This window comes from Hyaena hyaena, unplaced genomic scaffold (assembly GCF_003009895.1).
Source record: "Hyaena hyaena isolate Hyena2069 unplaced genomic scaffold, ASM300989v1 scaffold_87, whole genome shotgun sequence".
Classification (NCBI taxonomy): Eukaryota; Metazoa; Chordata; class Mammalia; order Carnivora; family Hyaenidae; genus Hyaena; species Hyaena hyaena.
The window spans coordinates 1,211,715-1,226,162 of NW_024080718.1; the positions used below are offsets into that span (position 1 = coordinate 1,211,715).

The 14,448-nt window shown below is 39.4% G+C and overlaps 1 protein-coding gene across 1 annotated transcript in view; it reads right to left on the reverse strand.

The window, feature by feature from the left end:
- Window positions 1-14,448, reverse strand: part of WIF1 (WNT inhibitory factor 1) — a 71,751-nt gene that overhangs the window by 31,015 nt on the left and 26,288 nt on the right. The window lies entirely within an intron of this gene.

Here is a 14,448-nt window from a genome sequence, read left to right on the forward strand (position 1 = left end):
AGGCAAGCTGAGTGGTTCTGCAGTTATCTGTAGAGATATACAGAATTTGGATGGGTTCATTAACTAAATTATTAATTACATGAATATGGGTTACAAAGAGATTTAGAAAAGAATATGGCCTTTCTTTATATTCAGTATAAAATTTATTTCCCAGTATGGAGGGTATTAAGAGCTACCTGGCAGACATTCACACAACGTTTTGCCCGAAGTCTTAGTATCAGTGTATTAGGTGGTAAGGACTTTGTAGGAGGATGATAATGCAAAGGGGTGATCTCAGCTGCGATGGGGACACTGAAATGTGGAAAACGCTTCCTGCTTTCCCTGGGCCAAAAGAAGCACCTTCGCTGACTAAAATTCCCACTGTGGCCCCTTCTTTGGGTAGTGGCAGTGTTCCAGAAGACCACCAGGAAGAGGCTTTGGCAACAAAGTTTCATGAATTAATTTTATTAAATTCATTCACCAGGAGTGCCCTGAGGATAGAGTCAATTCCAACCCTGTTTGAGGAAAGGCAGAGGACGGCAAGAAGTCTGATGAAAGAAAGAAGTGTCATCAGAAAGGTAATTCCATTTGGAATGAATTCCTTTGAACAAGTGAATGTTATTTCCGACCCTGTGGTAAAACTGACAACTATTAAAAGTGTGCTCCTTCTTAGAGAGTGTTTCATGAATCCAGGTGTTTTAGATGACCTCTACAAGCTGCACTTCCCTCTACGCTTTACTGGATAACGTTTGTCATTTAACATTTTGTTCTAAAATATATCTTGGTTGGCATTATGAAAGGATTTAGTGACGCCTGCCCTTATAATTCATAACTTTAGGTTATTTGTATTATGGAGTACAGTGATAACTAGGAACAATAACGTAACAAATGCCTGTGTAATGCACATGACGGCCCAACATTTATTTTGAACATCTGTAGTAACAGTACATATAATGATGAAAGGAGCTGAGTGGACAGAAAACAAGCATGTTGAAAATAAAACGTTTCAGTGGCTAGACTGCTTCAAATACCATTTCATAAGTTGTCATTTGCTCCTCATAAATTCTGTCTTTGAGTTCCATCACATTATAAATGATATCCACGTCTAGGTGGGTGATATACTTTAAAAGGGAATTCATAAAAATATAATGAAAAATAAGTTAACTTTTTTTTTTGTTGCTAAGAAAAAGGAAAGACCAGCATCAATATTAAAACAATGATTGTGTATGGTTGATACTAACTGATCCCTTTCACTCTTTTCCAAATTTTCTCTATGGGCTTCCATGCTTTTTATAGTGAACTAAATCCATTTATTTAAAAACAAGCATTTATTAATGTATCCTGCTTTCAGTTCTGTGTGGATGATGATAATCATTGGCTCTGTTTGAACAATTCTCTGATCACGGGTGAAACATTCTTCTTGGACTTCTACTTAGGCTGTGCTCATGTAACAATTTGATTCAAATCTCTTCCTTGAGTCCTTGCTTTAAGAAAACAACATTTAGTAAGAAAGTAGCTTCTGAACGTGTCTTTCAAAGACTTTTGATGATGTTCAAAGAATGTGGAACTTGAAGGAGTTTCACTCAGGGTTCAGAAATAATTCCATAGAGCCTCTGATTCTCTTGTTGTTGCTTTTGAGTTTGGCCACATTAAGTAGGCTGGCAAAATTAGTTTGGAATTAGCATTGGCATGACGGTTCAGTATGCTGTTTAATGGATTTGTCTGGACAGCCAACATTCTCATCAATAACGAATTTCACACTAGCGGTTTTAGGGTGTCCCTTTGGTTTCTCTAAGAATCAGTGAATATCAGTTTTTCTACTGCAATTCTAAGACTATTTCATAAGGTAGGGATTGGTCAAAACACTTTCTTGCTTGGGTTTTATTGGCAACAGGCAGTTTCTAGAGAAAACTTTTTTCGTTCGTCTTTCTGAAAATGATAATGATGCTGTAATTTCTGAAATATATAATCTCCTTCATACTTGGTACATATTTTTTTTAAAGGGGCTTGCCTAGCTACTGTTTTCATTGCCTTCTTAAAAATCCTAACGTGGGAACTACTTAGAAATTGACCAACCTGGTACGCCTAAGTGGCTCAGTCGGTTAAGCATCCGACTTCGGCTGAGGTCATGATCTCATGGTTCAGGGGTTCAAGCCCCATGTCAGGCTCTATGCTGATAGTTCAGAGCCCAGAGCCTGCTTTAGATTCTGTGTCTTCCTCTCTCTCAAAAATAAATAAACATTAAAAAAAAAGCTCCACAGTTGCACAATAAAAAAAGAAAAAAGAAAGAAATTGACTAACGCTTTGTCTCTGATCTTGACACTGACTCCTTTCAAAGTTTCACTTTGTCATTATAAATGGATCTACCCAAGCCACCAGTACCATATAAATATTTCTACAAACAAATTATCATCACCATGTGGTAGAGATGACATATATTCCTCCTTTAACTTAAGTATTAAATTAAATAGCTAAAATATTTCCCTCAAAGTTAAAGAAAATGGCTGATGAAATAAGCGATAGATTTATAATGTCATATTTTAAGTTCTAGACAGGACTTTCTGTTTTTACTTTATTTATAATATAATAAACAGTCTTAGTCCCAAACCTCTCCACTGGAAAAACTTATTTGGGGGCAAATAAAACTTACATTCTATGCCAAAGAACAGCGAGCTCACTTTAAAGTTTGGGAGCAAGTTTCAGAGATTGTAGATTTATTACTTAGATAAAAGGAACGCAGAGCATGGACTGTAATAGGGAGGCGGCATATTGGAGAGCATGAAACATCTATTAGGGAAAAGTACATTTTGTCTTATAAATGACACCAGTGGAAACTCAGGTAGAGGTAAGTAGGGTACTTATTTGAGAACACATGAAAAGATTGCCTTGTATTCAAAGAATGGGCCTATTCAGGAGAATAATTCACTTCTAAATTAAGTTGCTGAAAAATCTTGCTGGCCTGGTTTGCCATGCAGTAAATTTTCTTTTCATGGAGAAGTATAAAAGACACCCAAATATTATCAAGAGAGGAGTTGAGTGCCGGAGGCCATTTAACTTGCTTCCAAGCAACTTGGCTGACTATTAACGTTCTTCCTTCCAGAACAGATGAAGACATCATTTAAGCAGCAAAATGGAATGACTCAGAAGGCCTTCACTCTGGCACTCTTTCTTGGGTAGACACAGAGAAAGGAAGTAGAGAACTATATTAACCATTGGGAGGAACAGAGAGAATGCAGTATTTCTTTTCAATCTTTGAAGTTCTGGGTTTGTGGTGCACACTTAATCTAATAAGCACAATAATTACAGGAACCTCCAAGTTAAGAATCAAAGGTTTTTCATAAAACCATGGCTCTGAAACCTCTTTTGACTTCATGTATCATGATGTCGACCTAAGTGTTCATGAGAGAACACTAAAGCAAGAATGGGATCACAGTTATCCTAAAAAAAGCTCAGGAGATTTATAGATACAAAGCATACAGATGCTGTAAAGTTTGAAATCTACAAGTAATTTTTGTTGAGTGTTTACTAAACTCCAGTCATTGTTCACCGAATTCTCATAAGAATCTGGTATTATTATAGCATGCATGTCTGTTCAGATTAGCCAGGCATTCACTGTGAGAATTACTAGAAGGATTTTAAATAGTGCCTACACTGTATGTGAGGGGCAGGAAGAAATCTACAAGAAAGGAAAATAGCTCAATGTTAAAGTCCCAAACAAAATGAATAAACATGCCCAATGCTTAAAATAATCTGACGCCTGAATGTCTAGACCAAAAATTGCCAGATCTCACATTCTTCCTGAGCATTCTTCTTGTCACCTCCCTGCAAAATTTCATTCTCCAGATTCACCACTCGTGATCCTTGGACGCTATAACACTCTGCTGATTTTTCTCCCATGCCTTGATTTTCCTGCATTTCCTTATTAACTCTTCTCTTCTCAACTCACAACTGTAACAAAGTGCTAAGACTCAGGCCTCAGCTCTTCTCTCTTTATATTCTATCATAAACTCACGCACATTCACAAATTGAGCTATTTCCTTTTGGGCAACGATGCTCGGCATGAACCATTCACACTGCCTCATGGCCATGCTTGTGTGCACGAAGCTTAAGTCATTTATTTTCCCAAACCAGCTTCCTCACTCAATGTCTTTGTGTCTGTCAACAGTATCATCATTTTTCCAATAACAACAGTACTGAACCTCTGAGTCACTGGCGTTTCTTGCCTCTACCCCATCTCCCAATAGCCAGACACGGAAGTCTTGCCCTTTCTCCTCGTACAATCTTTTGCTTCTGTCCCTGCCTCTCACGCCTGCTGCTTCCTCCCTAACCTAGCCCTTATTTCCTCATGTTGGCATTGTTATAACAGTTTCTGAAATATCTTTCTTGCCTTCCCCGTTAAAATCTCTGCCATAACATAAGCCAATATATCTAATGGAAACATCAGTTTTGCCATATCACGATGCTTTCCTGTCACCCCTTATCTCCAGGATAGGACCCTTAGCCTGTTAAGTGTCCTCCACAGTCTGGCTCCAAATTTCCTCTATTTCAGACTACTCCGTAATAGAGATCCTTTTCTGGGGCTCAAATGACGTGCTTAGAACATGACCAAAGCCATACCTATATTCCAGTGTTTTTGCCTATGCTGACTTACAGTAGGACTCAAACCAGCATAGCCCTTAAACATATACTGTCCTGTATTATTAGTAAACTTTTCCCACATGTAGATGATGTATTGTCATGTACAGTTAGGATTCTTTCTGGTTAATGATGGGATTATATTTTTTCTCCCAACATCCAGCATTGGGCACACCAGGTATTTAATAAATGTTTGCTGAGTGAATGAATGACCTACTGAGAATCATCCAGATACGTAAGCCCAGTGCATTCCAAGAATACTGTCATGGCGAATTGGAATCAGCCTCTGATTTTACTGACAGGCATCAGCTTTTCTGTTTTGATAATTGCTAAATTACTTTTATGGGTCAAAAGATTCCCTTTTACATTGCTGTGTGATCAGCCGCCACAGCATACATAGAGAATAGAGAACATTTTTTTTTTTTTAAAGAGCAATCAAACAAACAGTGATGTTTGATATCCAACCAACCTCTGCATAGTTTGTAACTGTTTTATGCTTGTTCAGGGACAAAACCTTGGCAATGAGGCTCCCAGAATAAATATAAGCAGATAGTGTAGACAGGGTCCTGCTCTGAAACGTGATGTTGTCCAATGCTCTTCTGGTTCATATTTACAGAAGAGTCTGGATCTCTTCTATAAGTTACATATATGTCATTTTAATTATATGTAATTCACATAATTTTAAGGTTATACATTTTGTAAGACTGTGTAAACTTATATAAATTTTGCCTCCTCAAATTACAATATGCAATTACAGTGTCACTGAGAAAGTGTGAAACATAGACAAAGACTTTTTCCCTGACTTCTTTTGAAACTGGCTCTAAGAACTTGTTTCAAAATGAAAAGAAAAAGTTCCTTCCCATGCAGAGTAGTTACTTAATTATCTCACAGTTCCTGGCTTAACTGATAATAAAATGAACATTACTTAAAGAGAGAATTTCAATCAGCCTATTTCTTCTGCTCCGGTAATCGTTTTTATATACACTGCCATCGACCACAGTTAGTGGGCTGGGTTGAGGGAGTAAAGCTATTGGAATATAATGGTAACATTAAAACTTAAAGTCCAAGTAAACACATCCGGAACCACGAAAGTTTTGTAAACTAAAACTGGCAAGAGATCACAGAGTTTGGCTTCACACGAATCTGAAATATCTAAGACATTTTCCATCTTTTTCCTACTACGGTTTGGAATCACCATTGCTCATGCAAACCAGAAACAGCTCTGGCTATCTGACAAATCACTGGCTAGTCACTCTCTTTTAAGATTCCTAAAGCAATGTAGAAAAGCAATGTAATAGAGCACTAGATTGCTGTTTTGTGTTGGATAAAACCAAAAGCTAGGGGCTTTCATTTTTACTGTTTGAAGGAGGAGTAACAAGAAAGTAGAAAAGCAAAGCATTGGGGAATGGAAAAGAGGTTTTCTAGTTCTTCTAAAGACCGAGAAAAAGGGTGTCAGTATGCAGACAAAATAGGCTCTAAAAATACAGCCCCCTTCAGCGCACTGCTTTCACCAGATTGCCAAAATTTTCCATGGGAAAGGCAACATAGGCAGCAGTGAGGCATCCAAAAGCTTCATTCCTCTTTATTCCTCAAGGCTTCTGGGACAAGGACCTCCTCCTCACAATAGGCCTGCCCTAATCTAAATATTTGCAAAGTTATGGGTCAATGGTAACCCCCAAACCGGGCACCGAGGAGGACAGTACCAGGCAATAATGAGTGGGGTAAGGAAAGGGATTGAGGAAAGAAAACTTTATTCTAAAGGATACAGCTGGGCCCTGGTGGACCAGGAGCAGACCAAACGGGGTGGGAAAAGAAACCTCTGGAGCACAGCCACATGCTTCCCCTAGTAGGACAGTAATTATTGGAGAACATGGAAGGGCTAAGAAAGCAGTGGTTTGAATGCATGGTTCTCTAGAGGAGATGAGAGGGAGATTTCAGTTCTGAAAAAGGAAAAGGAGTACTTTTTCTGTTTTTTTTCTTCTTCTCAAGATGTACATTTGAATATTTGTTTTCTTAAAGCTTCAGAAGTAGTCATTGGGTATTTGTTTATATGGGGTGGGGCAGGGAGAGAATCGGCTAAGAGCTATTTCTTTGATTATAGTTTTAAAAACTGAGCAATTACCCTCACACGTCACCAAATACTTTTATTCTCATCAGTATCTCATTCCCTTGCTCTCACCTTCACTCAGTTCACACAGCAATGTATTTTCAGCACATCACATTGTTTTGTTTTTGTTTTTAGGACAGAATGACTTTTATAAAATGTACAAATAAATTTGTGTAGCATCTATAAGTAGCTCGAAAGGGGCAAGATAGATGTCCCATTTCTTTCAGTGATCATTATAACATAGAGTTATCTCCTGAGAGGTATATTTATCTCATTCCACTATAAAAAGTATTGGAAATCTTTAACTGACTTAGAAATATCAGCAGACATTCTCAGTGATGACTTTAAAAATATTTAACAAGCTCCTCTAGATATTTGTTTGTCTTAGCTGTAGCTTCAGGTAGTTTTCTAAAATTCTTTAGTATACTTTTATTGAAACCACATGGACAGCATTAACTTACGTCTTGATAAAAGCCAGGAAAAAAACCAGACTTTCCTTCTTGACTTTATGTTTTGAAAAAATGCATTAAACTATTTGGTAAATATGAGATATGCCTTAATTTGACTTCTTTGTCCATATAATCACAAGTTTATATATCAAGAAACTATGTTACCAGATGCCTCCAATGACCAGTTGCTCTCTTCCTATCTAGGAACCAAACAGAGAAAAAAAAAATTCTGTAATTTTATAGTTTTAGATTTTAGGGAACTAGTGTTACTAGCAAAAGATTCAAATAGCAGTCATCACTATAAATTTATTTTTTTTAACCTCAGGAAAAGCCAATGCCTAGAACATGCAGTATAATCAGCCTTTTCAATCTTCTAAGCTCCTCTAGATATTTGCTATTTTAAAACGGTTACTCAGATATGCATTATTCATCCTTTGTAAGAAAATGAGAAACTGAGGCAGAACTGAAGCAATTTCCTGGAGAACATTGATGATGAAAATCCATAATCCGAGGATTGGCTAAATCTATGGGGCCAACTTCAGTTGCCCCCTAACACTCCTGAGCAATTCTTTTAAACATTCCTATTCTCTCCCTTCCCCCCCACATATCAATTCCATAGTTCTCCCCAAAGTCCTCTGCCCCATCCCTGCTGTCATCGCTCAATTGATGACAATTTCCTATTCACAAAGGAAACAGATTGCTAGACATGAATTCTCCCAACTTTTCCCCCATCCACCTACAAATAGCCCACACTCACATTCAGGCAACTTCATTCCCATATCCTCTGAGACGGGCTCTATCAATAATGTCAACTTCCCTCATGTAGATTAATAAGGCTCAAAGGTTAAAAACCCAACCCTGTTGCCACGAGACTCTGTTTCTTCCTTCCTGTCAGTACCATGCTTCCAGAGGAGTCTATACTCATGGCTGCAGTGTTCTTGCTCATCAGTCTTCAGCTCACTGCGGTAAGGCTGTTGCCCTCATCGCTATTAAAATGTCTTCATAAAAGGTCACAGATGGCCTCCAAGTTGCTACAGCCAATGAGCACTTTGCATCTTAATCTCTCCTGTATTCTCTGAAATTTTTTATTATAATGAACTTCTCCCTGCCCCCTTCCTTCTCTCTCTTTTGACCTACATACAGCAACAGTCTCCATGAGCTCCTCCTCTCCTCCTGTCTGTCTTTCTGTAATGGTCTTCCCAGGCTTCTCTTTCTATAATGGCACCTGGAAAAGCGTTCTGGAGGTGGGCCCATGCACCATAGATTTTGTGTTCATATTTATGTGACTATTTTTCTGGGCACAGCAGACCCTGGTTCTCATCACATTCTTAAAGGAGTCAATGACTTAAAAAAAAAAAAAAAGTGGTTAAGAGCCACTGCCTTAAAATGTTGATGTTTCCAGGAAACAACTCTTGCTCTCCTCCTCTTACTTCTGCTCTCTTCTCGAAGTATTCTATCTATCTCTGTGACTTTATACCAACATTTCAACAACCTCCGAATTTTTATCTCCACTTTCCATGCTTCTTCTTAGCTCTCCGTTAATATTGGCAGCTGTCTACCACACATCTCTCCTTAGACCCAACATATTTGAAACAAACTCATCACCTTCCTGATGAACCTGTTCACTCACATTTCTTTAGATGGCAGTGTATACCTGATGACCCAAGAAACAAACCTGGCAGTCTTCCTAGACCCCTAACTTTTTATGACCAGGCCCCTCCACAAAGTATCCCTGATTTCTCAAATCCATTCCCTTCTTTTCCTTCCCACTGTTACTACCAAAATCCAGACATTTGTCATGTATGCTCCCGTAATTATCTCCTAAACTATCTCCCCATTAACTCATGCTATCTGGATTCATGCCCTGCAGGCTACATTATCATCCATTTTTTTCTTCCTAAATGCCAACTGGGCTACACCACTGCTCCCACATAAAACTCTTAATAGTTTCTAACCACAAGGAAGAGTTTAGTGACAGGTTGACATCGGGCTTTGACCACTGGCCTATTCTCTCACATCTTAGTTCCAGCAAGCTTTGAGTCCACATCTTGGGTCCAGTAAGCTTCAAGTCCATGTCTTAGGTCCAGTAAGCTTTGAGTCCACTGAACTGACACGTTCTCTCCTGAACCCCATTCCCTACTCTATGCCTGGAATGTCCACTCCCTTCCCTTGCCCACCAAGCAAACTTTGACTTACCTCTCCAGGCACAGGTAAAATATCATCTCTTTGGTAAAACTTTCCTGTCGCAGATGCTTCTTTCCTGCACTTTGCCCCTTATCTTCACTATTGTGCTTACAGTAACAATCTATTACTTGTCTTCTCCATTAAACTGGAAGAGACTTTGTCTATTTTTATTTGAATCCCTAGTGACTCATAGTTTTTGTGGCACAAAAGCTTTTTGTAAAAAATAAATTCGGGGCGCCTGGGTGGCTTAGTCGGTTGAGCGTCCGACTTTCGCTTAGGTCATGATCTCGCGGTTCATGGGTTCGAGCCCTGAATCGGGCTCTGTGCTGACTGCCAGCTCAGAGCCTGGAGCCTGTTTCAGTCTGTGACTCCCTCTCTCTCTGACCCTCCCCTGCTCACGCTGTCTCTCTATCTCCTAGAAATAAATAAAACATTAAAAAAATTAAAAAACAAAAACAAAAAAAAATAATAAATTCAAGCTTTGAGTCAAACTATCATATCCTAAAAACAAATAGGTAAATCACATCTTACCACATCCATTCCCAGTCATGAAACTTCTGACTTTAAATGAAACTGAAGCCCAACTGTATCTGTGAAGCCTTGATTGAGAGAGGTAGACACTGGCATCTCAATCACAAATAGGAGATAATGGGGCCATACACAAGGAAGCTCAAGCTGGTCCTGTGCTGGGTCTCCATGGAGACTGCTAACTGTCCAAAATAACAATATTCACGGGCTGGGGTGAATCTGGGTGAAATCTGGGCTACAGTAAGACCAACTTGGCTTGAATTCTCATTCCATGACTTACCAGTTGATCTTGGGCATTGTCTTAGCCTCTTATCCATTCAACACATATCTATTGAGTTTGTCAGGCAATAGACATTGTATTTACCTACAGTGCCAAGGAGGACCAAAACCAGATTTAATATTTATACTTATGGAGCTTGCAAGCTGGAAGGGAGTTGGTCATTAACCAAATAATTTTAAAAATTAAGACTGTGATAAGTTGCTTTAGGGGTGGAATATGTAGCATTTGGGGGATATGTAATTAGGCTTAGCTTTGGTGTCAAGAAAGGCTTGCCCAAGAAAGAATGGCAGAACTGAGATCTGCGTTAAACAGGTGAAAGGGGGCAACGTTTTTGGCAGAGGTAAGATCAGGTACGTAAGCTCTGGCAGGACTTTGGCAAGCTTGAGGAACTGAAGTGGGGCCAGCATCTACTCTATGGTGTTTTGGCAAGGATGAAAGTAAGTAATGGATGAAGTCGGTAGCCAATGTTGACACATGGGAAGCTTTCAACAAATGGTCAACGTTATTAACAGGACCAGTACACAATTCCCTTATTGCTGGGGTATGCTAGTGGGAGTATCTAGACAGTGGAAGAATCCACAGGTAGAAAGGAACATTCTGGGGATTTCTGAGTGTTTGGGGATAGAGAAATGTGATCCAGGGGGTTCCCACAAGTCCTGAAGGAATCAGCTACGTGCTATGGGCCTAGGAGTAGAGTTCAAAAGGAACAAGGGGCTGTGAAAATAGTCTAAGAAAATATTTTCCCTTTCTGTTTAGCGCAGATGTGAGTTTACAGGCGAGGTTAACATAAATAGGTAAAATTGGAATTGCCTTATTTCTTTAGCTTAAACACAAATTAGAAATGTCTTATTGACTGTGATTATACGGGGAATTTAGAGGATAGAAGAACAAGTAAAACTACACCACAAAGATGTAATCAATGAAATCCAGGCTATGGGACACTTTGGGCCAAACACCCAGGCTCCTCAACAAAAATTTGAAGGAATGAAAAAACAGAGATGGAGGAGAAACCTACAGATTAGTGTGCATGGTGTGTGCACCTTTCTTGGATTCTCACTCAAAGAAACAAACCTTTAAAAATGCTTGAGGGATGCCTGGGTGGCTCAGTTGGTGAAGTGTCCAACTATGGGCTCATGTCATAATCTCACAATTCGTGGGTTCAAGCCCCTCGTTGGGTTTTGTGCTGACAACTCAGAGCCTGGAGCCTGCTTTGGATTTTGTGTCTCCCTCTCTCTCAGTCCCTCCCTAGTTCATGCTCTGTCTCTTTCTCTCTCTCACTCTCTCTCTCTCTCTCTCTCTCTCAAAAATAAACATTAAAAAAAATTTTTAAGTATGATATTTATGAGTGATAGTTGGAATCTGGAACACTAACTACATGTTTGATTACATTAGAGAATTATTTTTTTCACGGTTTTGGGGATTTTTAAGAAACTTTTTATCTTTTATAGATACATACTAAAATATTAATAGATAAAGTGACCTGAGATTATTTCAAAATATACTATGGAAGTGGGCATGGGTAGGGAGTATATATAAAACCTGGATGGCCATGAATTAATGATTCTTAAATCTGGGTGATGGATGAATGGCTGCTCATTTTTCTATTCTGTTGATATTTGTATATGCTTGAAATTCTCCATAATAAAAGGCTTTTTAAAAATTTTTATTTATTTATTTTGAGAAAGAGAGAGAACACGGGGGAGGGAGAGGCAGAGGGAGAGAGAGAGAATGCCAAGCAGGCTCAATGCTGTCCGTACAGAGCCCAATGTGGGGCTCAAACTCATGAACTGTGAGATCATGACCTGAGCCAAAATCAATAGTCAGGTCACTTAACTGACTGAGCCACCCAGGCACCCCAATAAAGGCTTTTTAATAAAGAAAAATCACTAATGCTGGCATTTGTGTTGAATGACCTTTAATTCATAGAGAATAACATACCGCAAGTGGTACCGTAATGCTTTCCCCAGGCTGGATGCTCATTGGGTGTATCTCCCTACCCACTCTGGTCCCGCCACACCGGCTTCCTTGCTGCCTCCTTAATATGCGAGGTACACTCCCATCGGAGGGACCTGGCACTACCTATGCCTTCTGCTGGGGCGCTCTTGTCCCAGATAGCCACATAGCTTACACCCTTTTAAATTTTATTCCTTTCTAGTAAAATGCCATCTCATCCAAGCAGCCTTGCCTGTCCATCCTCTCTGACACAGCACCCTCCACCAGGAATATTCTTATTTTCTGCTTTATGTTTTTCTCTAGCACTTATCATCACTTGTTACATATCCATTTAAACATTTAAAAAATTGCATATCTCCTCCGAAGCTTCACAAGGGCCATCACTGTCTTGAGTTCACTGCTGTATTTTCAGTACCTAGAGCAAGGCCTGGCAGATTGAAAGTACTCAGTAAATGGATAAATTGGATAACTACACTGGATGAGTCAAAGAAAGAAAGGATAATGAAAAGCCAGCTAACATAATGACATTCTTCTGTTTATGTTGCAATTTGGTAAAGTTTTTGTTATTAATTAATGAGAATTAATTTACTTTAAATCTTTGCCAGGGTCAGAGCTGTTAGCTGCAATTCATCTGTAGGGTAAAAGGCAAGATCTAGGAAAATCTACTGTGTTTTGGAATCTAAATACAGTATAATTTAACCATAATTTTACTGGTTATATGATTTCTTTCTACTCAGATTTTAATATAAGAAGTTGGTTTTATGAGATGAAACATTGAATTGAATTTAAGCAGGAGTGAATACCCTTATTTCCTTTAGTAAGTTCAGATAAACAGTATTATTATTAGAGTTTCTCAAAGACAGAGACTAAGGCTGCTGCAACTCTCACCTTGCCTAACACTGTGCTAGACAATAGGCAGGTAAGAAATACTACTGATTTAAACCAGCACTTTTAAAAAGACATACCCTCCATTGTTGTCTTTGTCAGAAAAGTTTTTATATCCATGCAAGTTAGTAAATATGAGTGTTAGAAAACTTGTAAATAACCGAACAAATAATTGAGCAAATCTAAAGGAAGCACACACGAGCAGAAAGAATAGTGGTACCAAGCGCGTCAGGTGGGACAGCACCTAGCATGTTGAGAAAAGAGATGGAGGCCAGCGTGGCAGGACCAGAGCGGGCAGGGCAGTGTGGTTATGAGCATCTAGCAGGACAGGAAGCAGCGCCCTATCGCAGGCAAAGAGGTCAGATGCTCCCAGTGGAGGAACCCCAGAAAGTGCCTGCACTAACAAGATCAGCTCTAAACATCCACTGCGGCCAGAGGAAATTGTACTGACACCAACGCCCGTCTCATCTCTTGTCTCTGTTTACCACGCCCCTCGCCTGCACCCAGCCTTCCAGCCCTAGGGAAGTTGCAGGTATCTACGAGAGTCAACCATGGTGCCTTCCAGGCTGCAGCTAAGGGAGGGGAACAGTTGTAACTATGAACTATGAAACTATGAAGTAAATTCAGAGGAATTTACTACAGAGCAGTGCATTTTTATTTTTATTTATTTTTATTTTTTATTTTTTTAAAAATATTTTTATTTATTTCTAGGAGAGAGAGAGACAGCGTGACAGGGGAGGGTCAGAGAGAGAGGGAGATATAGACTCTGAAATAGGCTCCAGGCTCTGAGCTGGCAGTCAGCACAGAGCCCGACCCGGGGCTCGAACCCACGAACCGCGAGATCATGACCTAAGCGAAAGTCAGACGCTTAACCGACTAAGCCACCCAGGTGCCCCGAGCAGTGCATTTTTAATTACTGAAATACAAATAATCTTAGCACTAAAGTAACCAGAAGACATTTAATTATCGTTGGCTAACTGGAGAAAGTCTAGAATCTGCCTGAGGAGTCATCCAAAGGCCCAGGGAGAAAGTCGCCTACACAGTAGGTCGACAGAGGCTGCTGTGGGAATCAGTAAAGACTGCGTGATGTGATCACACATGGTGGCATTTTGCTTTTTTGGTGTAATAGTTTTAAGCCTTTGGGTCCTTACACAAGGATCTTAGGTAGGAACCAAAGAGGAGGCAGCATATTTCATTTTTAACCTCACAGTCTTGCTATTTCGCCCATTTAAAACATGCCAGCATATTAGCACAAATATGAACCCTCCTTTATTTCTTTTTAATTACTATACATTACACATTAGCTTTCTCATTTCTAAGAATTATTTCCTGTAAATTCTTTAGTACTTTCAATTTCCCTTCCTAGACATAAACCTAGTTAATGACCATGACTCTCTCCAGAGAGCATATAGTGAATAACAGTACTTTACAGTTAAAATAAATGGGTA